Genomic DNA, 16,111 nt, shown 5'->3' on the forward strand with positions numbered 1-16,111 from the left:
GCAGAGTTTCTCTGTGTAGCTTTGGAGCCTGCCCTGGTACTCGCTATGTGGACCAGGCTGACCTCAGACTCACAGAGTTCTGCTTGCCCCTGCCTTCCAAGTGCTGGGGTAAAGGTGTGCACCACCACCATCCCGCTTATCTTTAACAATTTTATTAGTCTCTAAGCCATGACTTTCCCCCTTGCTTTCTGTGCATGCACTATACATTATTTGTATGGGCAAAGATGTCATGGGAATTTAATACCAAAATGGATATGAAAGTTTTGGGAAGAGTTCTAATTTAAATGCAAGTTTGTTTTTAATTTAGGGAGGAATCTTTTCAATGTAACAATTTAAAGGGGATGAGAAAGCTTCCAGGCAGAAAGCAGTTAATTAATAAACTAACCCTTGTGTAGCCAAGGGTGGTTTGCATTGCTCCCGATTCAAATGGCCCTAAAATCATCGTGAGATTGTCATAGCTTTCAGAAGGTCTGCAGTGATTGGTCTTGACAATGACTTCCAGAGTCTCCACATTGTAAATAGGATCATGTAAGTGAAGTGACAGTTTTCACTGGGTTCGGAGAGAACCTTTCCATCATTTAGTTCTGCCTTGGGATGTCATAATTCCCAATTCATTTAGGTCATGGCTCTTCATAGAAATTCAGTTAATTAATTGTGATTGGTTGGGATTTGAGTGTTCACTAGGATTTGCATTTTGTTCCTGGCATTTAGAAAATGATATTGGTATTGACAAATGGGAACTTTGGCCTTTGTAATGGAAGAAGAAATACCTCAGAGAAACTAGGACTCCAACACTGAATTTATGATATGGATTCTATATTTATGTTTCTTTATTGAATGCACTTTCCAGTGCAAGTACTGTCAGGAATTTTTATACAGCACATGTGATAGAAAACTCTTCCCAGTAAAAATGGGAGCAAATATTTTGGAAAAAAATTAAAAACAGGAAAAAGTTATTCCCAAAGACAGCTGGAGAGATTCCAGATAGCTAGATGTTAGTTCCTCATTCTTCAAGCAGCTCACAGAATTTTGAAGCACCCATTGGAGGAGAACAAAACCTGGCCTCCATTAAGTAAACTTCACCAAAGGATCTAGCTTCAAACTGCACAGAACCAATTTGCAGGCATCAGGACTGTTTCTTTCTGATATCAGGTAGCTTATAGAAACATGTTTCTTCAAGAGGGTGGCACAAGGATGACCCCAGCTAAGACTCCATGCAATAGTGGAGAGGGTGCCTGAACTGGCCTTCCCCTGTAACCAGATTGACAACAACCTTAATTGTCACCATAAAACCTACTTCTAGTAACTGATGGAAGCAGATGTAGAGATCCACAGCTAAGCACTGGACCGAACTCCCTGAATCCAGTTGAAGAGAGAGAGAGAGAGGATTATATAAACAAAGGAGTCAAGATCATGATGGGGAAACAGACAGAGACAGCTGACCTGAACTAGTGGGAGCTCACTGGCTCTGGACTAAAAGTTGGGGAACCTACATAGGACCAAACTAGTCCCTCTGAATGTGGGTTCTATGGGTTGGGCCGTCTGTGGGTCCACTGTCAATGGGACCAAGATTTATCCCTATTGCATGAACTGGCTTTTTGGAGCCCATTCCCTGTTGAGAAATACCTTGCTCAGCCTAGATACAAGGAAGAAGGACTTGATCCAGCCACAACTTGATATGCCAGACTTTGTTGACTCCCCATGGGAAGCCTTACCCTTTCTGAGTGGAGGTGGGGTCAGGGGGTGGGGAGGTGGGGAAAGAGTGTGAGGAGGGGAAGGAGGGGGAATTGTGTTTGGTGTGCAAAAGGAAATAAAACTTTCAAATAAAAAAATCATAAAAATTACTTGAAAAAAAAAAGAGGATTCTAAACAAAGGGCTTGTCCTCCTGCTGTTCTGGTCTCTTGAAATTTGCATCCTTACTGAATTTTGGATCCTGTGGTGACTTAATTTATATTAAGAATGAGATTGCCAATTTGCATGTACTTGCGTTATGCAAGAGAATGTTTTGTGTAGTATCCAAGGTTACTTTGTTGGATGCAAGGAGGAACACTCACTATTCTTCTCAGTGTTTGCTCCCATACCATGCAGAATGAAAGCAGCAAAATGGAGAGTAGTTATAGTAACTAAGAACAAATGATCACTGTTTTATAGTACATTTATATACATGTAAATGTGTATAAATACATTTATACATGTAAATTTCTGTATAAATAATATAGAGTACTACAGTTTGGCCCTCTATAGTCTACATTATCCTCTGAAACACTGAACAAGAATAAAGCTCTCGGTTATCTAAGGAGCCAGTTGTGAAAACAATAGTGTCAGTAGGTTCATGTGCTCAGAGATGTTTGAGGTATAATAAGCAAGTTTTCAGTGCATGCTGATTCCCTGCAAGATTGGTGCTTCTTGGCCACCTGGAGTTCAATTTCTTCCATCATCTCATTCTATCAGAGTTGGCATAAAAGTCTGCATAAATGTAAGTAGCGTCAGGGACTTCCAGAAAGCGTTTCTCGTTTAGAGGCATTTACTACTTCAAATAAACTTTGTTTACACCTAAAATCATTAAGAAAATAAAATCAGAAAAGCAAGAAAAATATTTATTTAAACATCATTTTATTCAATTACATTTTAAATTCTACTGTTTCAAGACTAGTTCTCCAAAGGATTTTGATGGGAAATATTTTTAAAAACAGTATACTTTTTAAGTTCACATGAGGTTCATTAAAATGAAAGTGAATTAGTTAGTTTGATACAATTCAGTTTTATGGAAGTTGGTAGATGAGAAATCACTTAGTAGCTCTAAGATTCACGATTTAATAATATATTAAGGTTCATTAATAAGGGAAACATTCAATATGTCCCAAGTTAATTTTCAAAATATTTAAGAAACAACTATGATCAGATCATGGCTACAGGTGTTTTAGGGTTTTAACTTATTAGAAACTAATCTTTAAAAGGACATTGTAAATACAGATAGCTTTGTGGCATACATGTTACTGTTAGCCAATCAGTCACAAAGGACCATTTAACACAACCATCAATCTGTTAGAAACGCAGCACGAATCCGAGAAGCCATTTCTGTCATATTTCTTTACAGTGATTAATGCTTTTACCCTAGGTCAAAGTCCAAGGAAGCCAGTTCTATGGAGATGTTTTTCCCTCCTTCTCTGGTATGAAAAGATAATTGGGCCAGAATTACAAGGCTCAGGATTTAGATCATTTGAAATCAGACTTTCAATATGCAGTACTAAAATACGAAAGCATTCCTTGCCTTATCCTCAAGTCCCCTTCTGAGGCTCTATGTCACAGGATCGTCTCTGTCTTAGAATCTACTAAAGTGGCTGCATGTAAGGCACACTCAGGGAGCTTTGTAAATCTGCCTGCTCTTCTGAGTCACTAAGTACCTTTAAGCAGTTTATGTTTTTCTATATTATCCGTTTATTATGTTGATGACCATGTGCTAGCAAGGGCTAGGCTATAAGGTCTATCACAGAACTTCACTAAAACTTCACTATGTACATATTTTGTTCACTTTGTTTACAGAATTCATTGCAATATTTTAGTGAAAATACATTAGTTTCAAATATAACAACATTTTTAAATGCTTATTAATGTTAGGGGAAGCTAGATATATTTGAACTAGTAAATTTGGTTCTCCAGTTATGGGGACATCTTACTTTAGTATTTTAGTTTCATAATTTCATATTATCTATTATATTTATTGTACCTTATTTCTAGTAGCACATTTTGAAACAGTTTTATTATTAAGTGTATTTACAGCATTTGCCTGAAATATATGATAATCCTCTATCATGAATTTTTTTATTTTTTATTTCTATTTCCAAAATAAATACCTGATATGAGTAGAATCTAATGCCTATATATTTATATATAAGCATATATATGTACACAAATAATTTATATGAATTCCAACCAATTATGTACCTTTAACTTGCTATTGACATAATCAAATGATTATATCTTGTTTAACGTGTGAAACTTTGTTTGGAATATCCAAAGGTTCTAGGTTGACTTTAAATAATATAACCCTAATTACAATAAAAAATGCTTAGCAAACTCAAAAAAAAAGTCTCAAACATAAATGGTACATGTACAATAATAGCATTCTGGCTTTCTATTACATTGATTTGATTCTCTTTCTCATTGCTCAGCTCCAGTACTGCTGGGTCTTCTAGATGAGAGTATTGTGGTCACGAAGACAGGTCTCCATACTCATGCACCAAGAAAACCACAGTGAGCCCCCATGTTTTCACCAGCTTTTCAAACTCATGAGATTGACCTTATCAATTATCTTTTTATTATCTTATTTTAGCACATTGAGCCCAATATTTACCTCTTAACCCAATCAGAGATTTGGATTTGTATTAGCTGCTTACTTGCTCTTTTAACTGGGACTTGTACCAGCAACATTCTTGTGCATTTTGCAACTTACAATTTACCACGGTTGCTTCCTCTACCACTTGATTTCGAGGTGCAGCTGACAGAGAAGGTGCTGTTGGAAGAATATGTACTCGTTGCATTGTGTTAAAAAAATATCAAGGATCTTAAACAATAAAGCTCTAATTAAACTCATAATACTTGAATAAATTATTGCTATGGAATTGTGAGTTTTTATGAATGAGTTCAAAAACACATTTTGGACTCGTTTTCTCTGCATGTGGAAAAAACACATGTACATACATGCATGTTCATATATTTAACTTGCCTATGTGTTGTTGATTTAAGTGCTGGTGGAATCCATCATAAGTTTGCTCTTCTCTTTTCTTGGGAGAGTTGGTTTGTGAAACAATGAGTGTGGTGATATTTTGTTTGTGCTATAGCAAATAAAGCTAGCCTGAGGATCAGAGTGTGGAGAGGGTCGCTAGTTAGAGAGGCCATGGGACTTGGGAGTCACATGCCTTTAATTCCAACTAAGGAAGGTGGACAGGATGGGATATGACTGGGTGGAGAGAGGAATATAAAATAGGAGGACACAGGAGCTTAAGGGATTCAGCCTGGGGATTCATACAGACACGTTCTTGTCTCCTTGGTTCTGAGGATTTTGTAGAGGTAAGAACTAGTGGCTGGCGGCCCGGCTTCTCTGATTGTTCAGCTTTCACACTTAATACCTAACTCAGGATTTTTATTACTAAGACCAATTAGAAATTGAGCAACAAATGACAGTATCTCTATGTTCTGGTCCATGGAGACATTGAAGAGATGGCTCAGCAGAAGGCAAGGGAGAGAGGGAAATTGTTCTATACCAATGGTTTTCATCACTGGCTGCATGTGAAGGTCACCTGGGGAGCTTTTAAAAATTAATATCTGGACCCAATTTCAGACCAATTATTTTAGGTTCTCTGGCGGTAGGGCTGGAGCATTAGAAGTGTTTAACTTAAAAGCTCTCCAGACACTTCTAATTTGTAGCCAGGGTTGAAGACTTCTGCTTTACTGTTGTATAACTCTACTTTTAGCAACCACAAAATTAACCCCTACAGCAGCAGCATCTGCATGAGGCTTTGCTCATTGACTCTTGTTTAGCTAATTTTACCACTGTATTCTTATTTAGTAAAATTTTCTTGAATAATATCTGCTTAATAACTATGAGAGGTTTCATAGGGCTTTGAAAAAAAGTCATGAAAAACAGTTGAAATGCTGCCTGATTGACTGTCAGGTGAAGACAGACAAACACTCATTAACAAATACACATACAGTATGTCAGGTGTTGATATATTCTTGGGAGGAAAATGAAGCCATCCAAGATGATGAAGGGGAGTGGGGTGCAGGGAAATGTAAGTCATGTTAGATGGGTAGGCATGGAAGTGTCTGTCACCAGATGACAGCCAACAGCAGTCTCAGAGAGGTACTTGAGTCAAATAGAAATATGCTTTCTGGCAAAACAAACCACCAAATTGTTAGCTCTTGAAGACACGGGCATTTTTCAGAGGTGTTCAGTGCTCAATGATGATTTAGTGGCATGTCCTATCAGATGTAGATGACTCTTGAAGGAAGTTTCACAAATTGCATCATTCTTTTTAAAATCAACCATGTAGAAACAATTAACATTATAAAAATAAGTATTCCAGATTGTGGTGGCGGCACACGCCTTTAACTCCAGCACTTGGGAGGCAGAGGCAGGCAGATCTCTGATGAGTTCAAGGCCAGCCTGGACTACAGAGTGAGTTCTAGGACAGCTCGGGCTACACAGAGAAACCCTGTAAGTACATATTACATGCAGAGTTTAGAAGTTTTGACAAGTACCACACCCATTTAATCTCTACCAAACTGAAGTTATAGAAAGTTCCCGTGTGCCCTCTCTACACTCAAAGTATCTGATGCCTTATAGGCTACTGAAAATAAGGTCATGTTATACATTCAGTTTTACATTATATACATAATATTATATATATTATAATTATATATATTATAATATATAACATTATATGTTATAATTATAAGTTATTATACATATCAATAGAGTAATGGGGTAAAAAGTTGCCTCTCTACCTCTAAATTTAGACTTAGAGACTCTGTCCTGTCATGTAGGATTTCTTTTAATAGCTCTGTCCTCTGAATTGAAGCTGTCCTTGCCAGAGGGTGGTAAGATGCTCCAAAAACTCTGGGATCTCTGAACTTAGAACAGTGAGGCTGTTCTTATAGCCTGCTGCCAGTAAATTGGTGTGGGAGCTCTGGGATGTAGCTTTTGTGAGTTATCACTAATTTGGGGACGGCATTTTCCATGATGTAGCTATTTTTAAGTTACGCATGTTCCTGAAGCAACGCAGATAAGCACATTAGTTTTCTAAGATAGATTTAACAGAAACCATTCCTTTGTCCTGCCTTGGTACCTGTCTGGGGTGAGTAGGTATTTGTTTATAACTTCCAAAGAAAAGCCACACTACAGAATTTTAAGGAGGAAACCAAAGTTAAGTGATGTCATAGATTTGTGGCCCTAAACCAATATGAGTGGTGAAATTATAAAAATTAACAGCAAAATGATGTATGTTCATGAGAAAAACCATGAACTACAGGGAAGAAGTTAATAATTTTCATTCTGAGGACTTGAGTAGAAATTAAACCAGTTCATACCTTGACCTGGGACTTTCCACTCCTATAATTAGGTAAAACGATTTTTTTTTCTGTTTAAAGCACTCAGTCAATTTTGTTATGGTACACCACAGGCAAACTATGCAGTTTATGTGTCTCGTTTCTTTCACTAAAAAGATTCATCTTTTGGGATCTTGCAGGTTTGATTTATTTCATTAGACTTATCTTTTGAGATTTTTGCATATTATGAATAAATTTTCTATAACTATTTTCATAGAATGTATTTTGTAGACATAAGTTTCCATGTATTTTAGGTAAATGCCCATGTAGATCACTACGTTTCATGGTACATTATTTCCTATACCTACTGGATAGCTCTCAGGTCATGTGGCACGGGGATCATTTAAAATGGTCTCAAAACAACCCTAGAGTATAGATCACAATTATCTTTATTTTTACATTGTATACAAGGATTTCCAAATGGCAGAATTGATTGTGAAGCGGAATGTGTTCAAATTAGTTTAGGGTATTGATACACCAACCAATCTTGTTCTTTATTTTGGAATTACCTCTTCATTTATATACTGGACATCTGAAAGAATAATTTCAATTTGGTAGAAAATAAATTTTGTTTTGAAAAGATGGGCACAAGACATTGGAGGGAAACCTCCTAGGAGAGAAAGTCTACGTAATGATAATGACTTAGACAAGAATTGCTGCTTTGCTGCCTCACAAACTGTGATGGGGAGAGAAGAGACAAGTGAGAAGAAGCTGGAGCTCTGAAACCCGGGAATAAGAGTGATGGAAAGAGAGTATGTTCAGGAATAGTGGAGAACAGGGTCAATCAATGGCTATAAGCCTGAAGAACACGTTGTAAGTAAAAATGTCCGTCTGAAACTAACTGTGCTGCACACACCCAGCTATAGGCATCTCTGCCTTGTATGGATCAGCGTTCTATGGCTAGACTATCTAGGGAAAATATTTTCTTGGTTAATGATGACTTCAGTACTTTTGTTACTCATCAAGTTGGAAGCAGTGAATGCATTTATGCTGTTGCCCCAAACACCACCTTAGAAAAATACATACAATGCATCTGTTTTCATGTATTGTTGATTGAGACTGATGTAAAACTCCGAGGGTACTCAGCAGTTGAAACTTAGTGAGCAGCATTTCCGGGTGGAGGAATGGAAGAGGTTGATGCATGCCCACTGCTTACGTTAAGACCTTCCTAGAGTTCAAGCTGAACATCTATTGCTCCCTGCATGAAAATATTAGGAGTTAAATATTAAGGGGAGAAAGGACCACTGAGAGGATCTGGGCTAGGGTCAGTTCTTACAGCTCACATACGGCAGGACTGGTTCACATTACAACCAATGATACTGCAATTTTGGAATTTATAGTAAACTTTTTAAAGTACTTTGAAAGATGTTAACTCCCTTAAGAAGCAACATTCACTCTAAACCAAGAGTCTCTAGTTTACTGAACAAAAGTTAGAAAGATATGCTTTATAATGTATCTGTGCCCAGGAAAAGAGGTTAAGACTATACACACATACAAGTTTGAAACTTAAAAAAGAAGAAGGTGTGGTTAAATAAATGTCCCAGGGCACTAAGGAAGCAGGGTCAATGACTCAGAGTTTTTTTTTTATTGTGAACTATCAACTAAGAGACTTAAAACTGCATGCATTCTAATACCATCAGATACAGATGTAAACATAGTTTCACATCATGTATTATAGACTCAAGAAAGAATAGCTCCTGAAATAATGTCAAAAACCATGTTGGAAGGGATTTATAGTAACCAGTCATTACATTACAGAGAAAATTTGAAAAATTTAGAAATGGATTAATTAAACTATCTGGAAGGAAAGAAATAAAAATAAAACAGGAAAATTTGATATTTCTTATGGCATTTTAAGCCATATATATATATAAATATATATATTTTCTCTTAAAAGCAGTGTTTTCTTATTTTGCAGATTATTTCCACCTGGATGGGCATGGGAAGATTATGGCTTCTGTGTGCCTATTGTCTCACGTCACTGCTGTATCTAGCACATTTTACAGAAAGAGTCAGGTAGCATTTGTAGAGAACAGTCATCTACTAGATGGATACTACTTGAGATTCAGGTTGGTTTTAAAAGAGCACGGTGATGTTGTTAATAGAAATGGATAGTTAAAAGAGATGGGGTGCGAAATTTGGGAGGAATGTGGGGATACTGTTTCTGTGTGTAGAGAAAGTGATATTATATGAACTAAAACATGTGCTATCATTTGAAAGTCACTGCAGTCAAGGCAGTAAACAATTCTGTACATTCTTGATACAACTGACTCTCCAAATTTTTAACAGCAGTTTTTAACAGCATTTATTTTATCTTCATAAGTAGGCACAGGAACAATTATTTCTACATGTTCAAAACTTGGCAAGAAAACATAACAAATTTGTCTGTGTATGATATGTGTATATTTTATGTATGTACGTGTGGTGCATTGTGTTTGTATGTATGTGTGTATGTGTGATGCTGTAGGAGATTCTTCCGTATTTGTGTTGCTTTCATTGGTTGAATAAAGAAACTGCCTTGGCCTTTTGATGGGGCAGAACTTAGGTAGGTGGAGTAGACAGAACTGGATGCTGGGAAGAGGGGCAGAGTGGCAGATGCCATGAATCTCCTGCCTGAGATGGACACTGGTTAGACTCATGCCGGTAAGTCACAGTCAAGTGGTAATACATGTTAATGGTGATGGGTTAAACTAATATGTGAGAGTTAGCCAATAAGGGGCTGGAGATAATGGGCCAGGCAGTGTTTGAATGAATACAGTTTCTGTGTGGTTATTTCGAGGCTAAGCTAGCCAGACGGACAGGACACAGCCCGCTGCTCCTCCTCCTACTACATGGTGTGTGTGTGTGTGTGTGTGTGTGTGTGTGTGTGTGTGTGTATGTATGCATGTGTGTTGACAAAGGTTTCTGTCCCACCTGGTCCCATGGCCATTCTCTCTCAATGAAACACACACACAGAGGTCTACTACATTAGTTATAAACTGGTTGGCCAATTAGTTCAGGCTTCTTATTAACTCTTATATCTCACATCTTAATCCATAATTCTTGTCTGTGTTAGCCACATGGCTTGATACCTTTATCAATGAGGCAGTCTCATCTTGCTTCCTCTGTATCGGGGTGATGACTGCAGGCTTCATTTTTCCTCTTCCCAGAATTCTCCTCTTCTCCTTGCCCCATTTCTACTTCCTGCCTGGTTGCACCACCTATACTTCCTGCCAGGCTACTGACCAATGAGGGTTTTATGAAAATACAAGTAATAGGGTACAGACCATTGTCCCACAGCACATCTGTGGTGTATGTTTGTATGGATGCATGTGGGGTGTGGTATGTATGTATGTATGTATGTGTGGATCGTGTGTTTGTATGTGTGGTGTGTATGTGGGTATGTATGCATACATGTATGTATATGTATGTATGTATGGTGTATATGTATTTGTATGTATGTATGTGTGATATGTATTTGTATATATGCATGTGTGGTGTGTGTGGTATGCATGCATGTATGTGTGGGGTATATATATTTATATGTATGTATGTGTGCATGTATATATATGTGGTATATATGTATTTGTATGTATGTGTGGTGTTTGTATATATGCATGTGTGGTGTGTGTATATTTGTATGTATGTATGTATGTGTGGGGTGTGTATATTTATATGTATGTATAAATATGTGGTGTGTGTGTTTGTATATATGTATGTATGTGTGTGTGGTGTGTGTGTATGTATGTATGTGTGGTATATGCATGTTTCTATGTATGTATGGGTGCAGTTTGTCATATGTAATAAGTCATGGCTGTTACTATCACCAGATGTTGTTATGATGAAGACTGCATGCTGAGAAAAATGAGTCATTTTCAGGAAGTTGGTCCTGATGATAAACTACCTATTATGGTTCAGAGAAATGGAAGCAGTGCTAATGTATTTTTCAGTGTAAGGACTTTTTCACGATTACTGAATGTTTTTAGAATTAGGAACAAAAAACATTTTAAAAATAAAAGAACCTGAAGCCACAATAAAATTGACTTTGCCATTGTTGCTTACAAAGCAGTTTCAGAATTACCCTCAGATTAATAAATGCTTATTTAATGGGATGCTTTATTCCCTTCATTTGTTTAGAACAGCTTTGTGACTGCCTCTGTGTTCAGTGAAGAACTGGACAGATTTCTCTTTAATTTGGAGATGCCTGTCTGGGCACTCTAGAATTTAGCAAGTCATTCAGAGTGCCACATTCTCACAGATATTCCTATTGCCTTACGAAGCAAACAATGGTTTATGGGTTCTTTGATGCTAGCTTTAGTAAAGTTTGAAAGAAAAAGTCTTCAATAATAGTGTTTGATCATGTATACTGCTAAATCCTCACCATCGTTTCAATATTTAGTAACAACTGGTTTTTCATTTAGAGGAAAGTTTGTGTTTGGCACAAAAGTAGTAGATATTCATATGACTGAAAGATGTAATTTGGGAAATTTGGCAAAGGTGCATGATTATATGTGTAAATCTCTACATAGTGTGATTATTTCACTTCGATTGCTGTTGTGGAAGTGACTCTGACCTTTGGAAACCAAACCATAAAAGTGACAAAGGGATGGCCTAGAGATTTTGTACTTTTCTTCACTTATTTGTCCATTTTTCAGTCAGTTCTTAACCTTTTATGAATTAAAACAGTCTCTATTAAATGCAAAGTTTCATATTAGGTATATTGTTGGCTTCATTCCCCCAAATATCCTATGTTGAAATCCCCATCCCATACCCTGAGGATGTGACATCCTTTGAGATATATTTAATTCAGCTGAGTTGAGTTCATGCTAACATAGGGAGGCCCCTCAACATGAGTGCAATAAAAATTATGATTCTCTACTAGGTTATTAATGAAATTTTAAGTCTATCTTAACCAGGGACCTCCCCCATACTTTAGTGTTGCTGATATACTTATTTTTAAAGGCTTACTTTAACATTAATGTCATAAGTTAAAAAAGTACCAGAAATTATCAGACAATCTGAGATCAAAACTTTCTGTAACACTATTAGATACCATGACTTTCAACTTCCAGTCCCCCAAAATACAATATCAAACACCTTTTTATATTCTAAGCTGCATTAATTTAAGGACATCTGTTGTGGCCTTTGTCTTGGCTAACTAATACAGAAATGTTTTTCACTGTAAAGAATTCCTTGGGAGCTGCAAATATATAATTAAAGTAAAGTTCAGCACAGGTCATAGAATAGCACAAAGAAAGTCCTGGGGTTACGAATAAAGTGGTGAATATATGGAAATTGATGTCATCTCTCTCAAGAGTACCTAAGATTCTTAGCTAGAGGGACACAGACAATAACTATTTCAGTGTTAGGTAGTTATATTCTTTCTAAGAAACTATTTTCTTATCCTTTCTAGATTAAAATAAAACTTAATTAAACTTTATGTGTGGTCCCACTGGCAGCATGTTTACTGCCCTGTATGTGTCATGCGTTATATTTAATTCCTAGGTCTCTTAACATCCCTGAATTCTTTTCTGTATTCTTTTCCTCTCATACTCTGTAGACTTAAAATCACATTGCCTTAATAATTTTTATGTGTCCTTCAAAACCACCTCTAAGTTTCCTCAACACAGAATGTTTAATTTGAGAGACCCATTAAAACTATGAACAACGGGAGTTCAGAGAAGGAGAAGTTGCAGGGCAGTCAAGGCCAGGATGTGGCCACCACAGAGAAAACTTGATTCTGGGCTTCTACACAGAGCAAGATGCATTCACTTTTTGTTCAGAGATGTACAACTACTAAGACTGCGATGTTCTCACATATGCAGCAGGTGACACACATGTTCTTTTTGTGTCTGTTGAAAGTTTGTATTTCTTAAACTAAGGCATACATTCAGCCAGGGCTAATAGATAAAACTTAGAACATATAAAAATTCAAATTCACGGGTGCTGACATACAAGAAGGGGAAACTTCTGAAGCATCAGTAGGGCTCAGTAAGGGGAAACTAACTTAGAAAATACTTGGGAAAGTTGTCAAAGTGTTGGAGAGGAAATATATAAATGCTTTCAATATTTTTCTTTAATCTGAAACAAAACAAATAAACCCCACATACTTTCCATCTTTTGATATCAATTCTGAACATTTTCACTAATTGGGATTTAGCATTGTTATTTTGAAATGAAGTGTATTTCTCTAGCTGAATCCAAAATTCCCAGACTGAGCAAATTGTAACCAGAACACTATAGACAGAACAGATGCTGAGTGAATTATTCTGGGTGTTTGTGACTTTTCTCCTCAGTCTTTTATAGTTAGAATCTGGAAAGAGTGTTTTTGAATGTAAATTCCATTTATCAAATCTTTCTATATTAATTTAATTAGATTTTGCAGAAATAGCACTCTTTCATTTTATGCTGTTATGTTGATTTTGTCATACTAATAAATTACTTTACATATTTGGACTAAGTCCAACTGATAGAAACAGATTGAGAACTAATGCTCTTGATTTAGTTTTGGAAATAAGACATGGTGATAGGAAATTATCTAATATTCAGTAGACATAATTGTTTTCTTGATACCAACCTTTTTAGAATAAATGAAAGGTATTAGTTATTCTGTGAAGCGTCTTGGTTGAGATTGGAATCACGTCCACTAGTGTTTCCAAAGGTCTAAAGCATAAGAGAGGTGGGAGACTATGGGCAGAGAAGCTGAAAAACATCTCTAGTTAGTGTACATGTATCAATTAAATATTACTGTGCTGATATAACATTGGAGTTATATCAGGGAAGGAAATAAATGGCTTTTCAATGAGTTAGAATTTACAATAAACAAATATTGAGTTGGTCATAATGATTAATATTAGGAAGAAAAATCAGGATAAAGAAAGAGAATATGATTGTTAATCGAAATAAAGTTGTTAATGAATGCCTTTGTGGTACTCTGATCTTTGAATACAGACATGATGAAGCCATGTGAAATCCCTGAGGGTATCTGAAGAAAACTGTCTCGGGATAATCCAGGAAGTAATTAGTAGGGTCAGGAACAAAGAAGGGGGCCACTGGGAAGGCAGAAGTGAATACGGTGTATAGGAACAGGAAGTAGGAGAAGTAAATATAGAGGCATATAGAGGAAGCCAATGTGAAGGTTCATGGAAGACCTTGTAGAAAGGTGGGATTCATTGTGGAGATTTAAGAGTAGCAAAATAATGTACTTACGTCTGAAAGGACAAGCCTCTCAGTTGTGTGGAATCAGGGACTTGCAACTCTGGGTCATGTATTTATAAACCAGATTCTTCAGGTTACAGCTCATGTCCCTGTGGACATGTCTATCATTGAAACCCTGTCTCTCATTCAATTCAAAGCTACTTTGAGATAATGAATGCTAGCTGTTAATTATATCAGTCAAAATCCATTCCTGACTTACTCTGACCCTGTATTAACCCCACATAGGCACAGAGTCCTGCGTGCTTGGGTTCACTTCTAGTGTAACTAACAGTTATAACCTGTCTTTTCAAGTGTAACACATTCCCTCTTTTTCTGTTCTATTAAATGTTCAATCATTTTCTGAGGCACAACACTTTAAAATTTTTCTTAAATTGCACTTCATTCTATTTCAAACTTCCTCTAGTTGTCCATTATTTTATTCAAATAGAAAAACTAAATCTTCAGTGATCCACAGAGCTCTTTGTGGTTTTGTTCCTTCTCATTCACCTACTTCCAAAGACTCCTTCTTCTTGCTCTGTAGGCAACTATTCTTTGATTAACTTTTCTTTTGTTGTATATACTAAGATCTTTTCTGAGTTAATATCTTTTCTGAATTATTATGAAATAACCAACTGTCTCATTTCTGTCCTTTTTAATTCTTACTCCCAAGAACTCAGGATTGTTCTTACCAGACTGAACTGACATCTGACTGAGAACTTCATTCATTTGTGTTTTCTTCAGAGTGCACCATCTGACCGGTCCAGACCAATCTTCAAATGGGGACTCTTTGCTTCTCTTTCATCACCAGAATTGACTGATACACAGCACATATTATTACTCAATAAATATGGCAATTAATGAAGAAATCATTCTTTTCATCTTGAATCAATAGACTATACAGATAATATTTTATCTTTCCTATGACCAAGAATTCACAGTGCTGTTTGGTAGCCAAAATCTTTTCTTCCTTAAAGACTCATGAGCCACCATATGGTTGATGAAAATTAAACTCAGGATCTCTGGAAGAACAGATAGTGCTTTTAACCACTGAGCCATCTTTCAGCCTCCTTAAAGACTTTGTTAAGAAGGTCTTCAGTTTATAATATTGTCCTAAATTCAATGTTAGCAAATCAGGATAAAATAAGGCAAGTATAAAGTTGAGGACCACACACCATAATTTTGTCCTCCTCATCAGAACACTAGAGGGAAAAGGGAAGCATACAGCCTTTATTCCTTTAGTACTCTTATAAAGTGATACCTTCACATGTATCATTCTTTACTTTATTGTTTAAAATCAATGTCTATTCTTTACTGTATTGTTTAACATTGACATCTTTCTCATCATCATCCCTTTGCTTTTCCATTCTTTGATTGCTTTATTTTACTGAGTATGCCATGACATGACACATGTATATATTACACACGCGTGTGTGTGTGCTTGCCCTTGAATTTGTATACATCTCTGTGTTATATATGTATCTTTCTTCCATCATCGAAAGCTGTAATTCTACCAGCTTTTATTACTTCACTTTGTTGATGGAGCAAATTGCCTGTCATTGTAATCACATATGAAACACTGAATATAGAGTGAGGCCGGACCAGAAAGGGGCAGTATTCTGAATAAAGACTTCCCTGTTTTCTGGGATTCTTCCTTTTCCTTATATTTTCTTTTTTTGTGAGTCAAACTATAGAGTAGAGAGAGATTTGAAGTTGTTTATTGAATATTCATTGTAATACATTATGAACCAAACTGTGGAGGTGTGTGTGGAAGGTGAGAATTTAGTTGCTGAATAAGAACAATTTAAGTCCCCAAGAACAGAAGAGTAG

This window comes from Myodes glareolus, chromosome 26, assembly GCF_982192425.1.
Source record: "Myodes glareolus chromosome 26, mMyoGla1.1, whole genome shotgun sequence".
Classification (NCBI taxonomy): Eukaryota; Metazoa; Chordata; class Mammalia; order Rodentia; family Cricetidae; genus Myodes; species Myodes glareolus.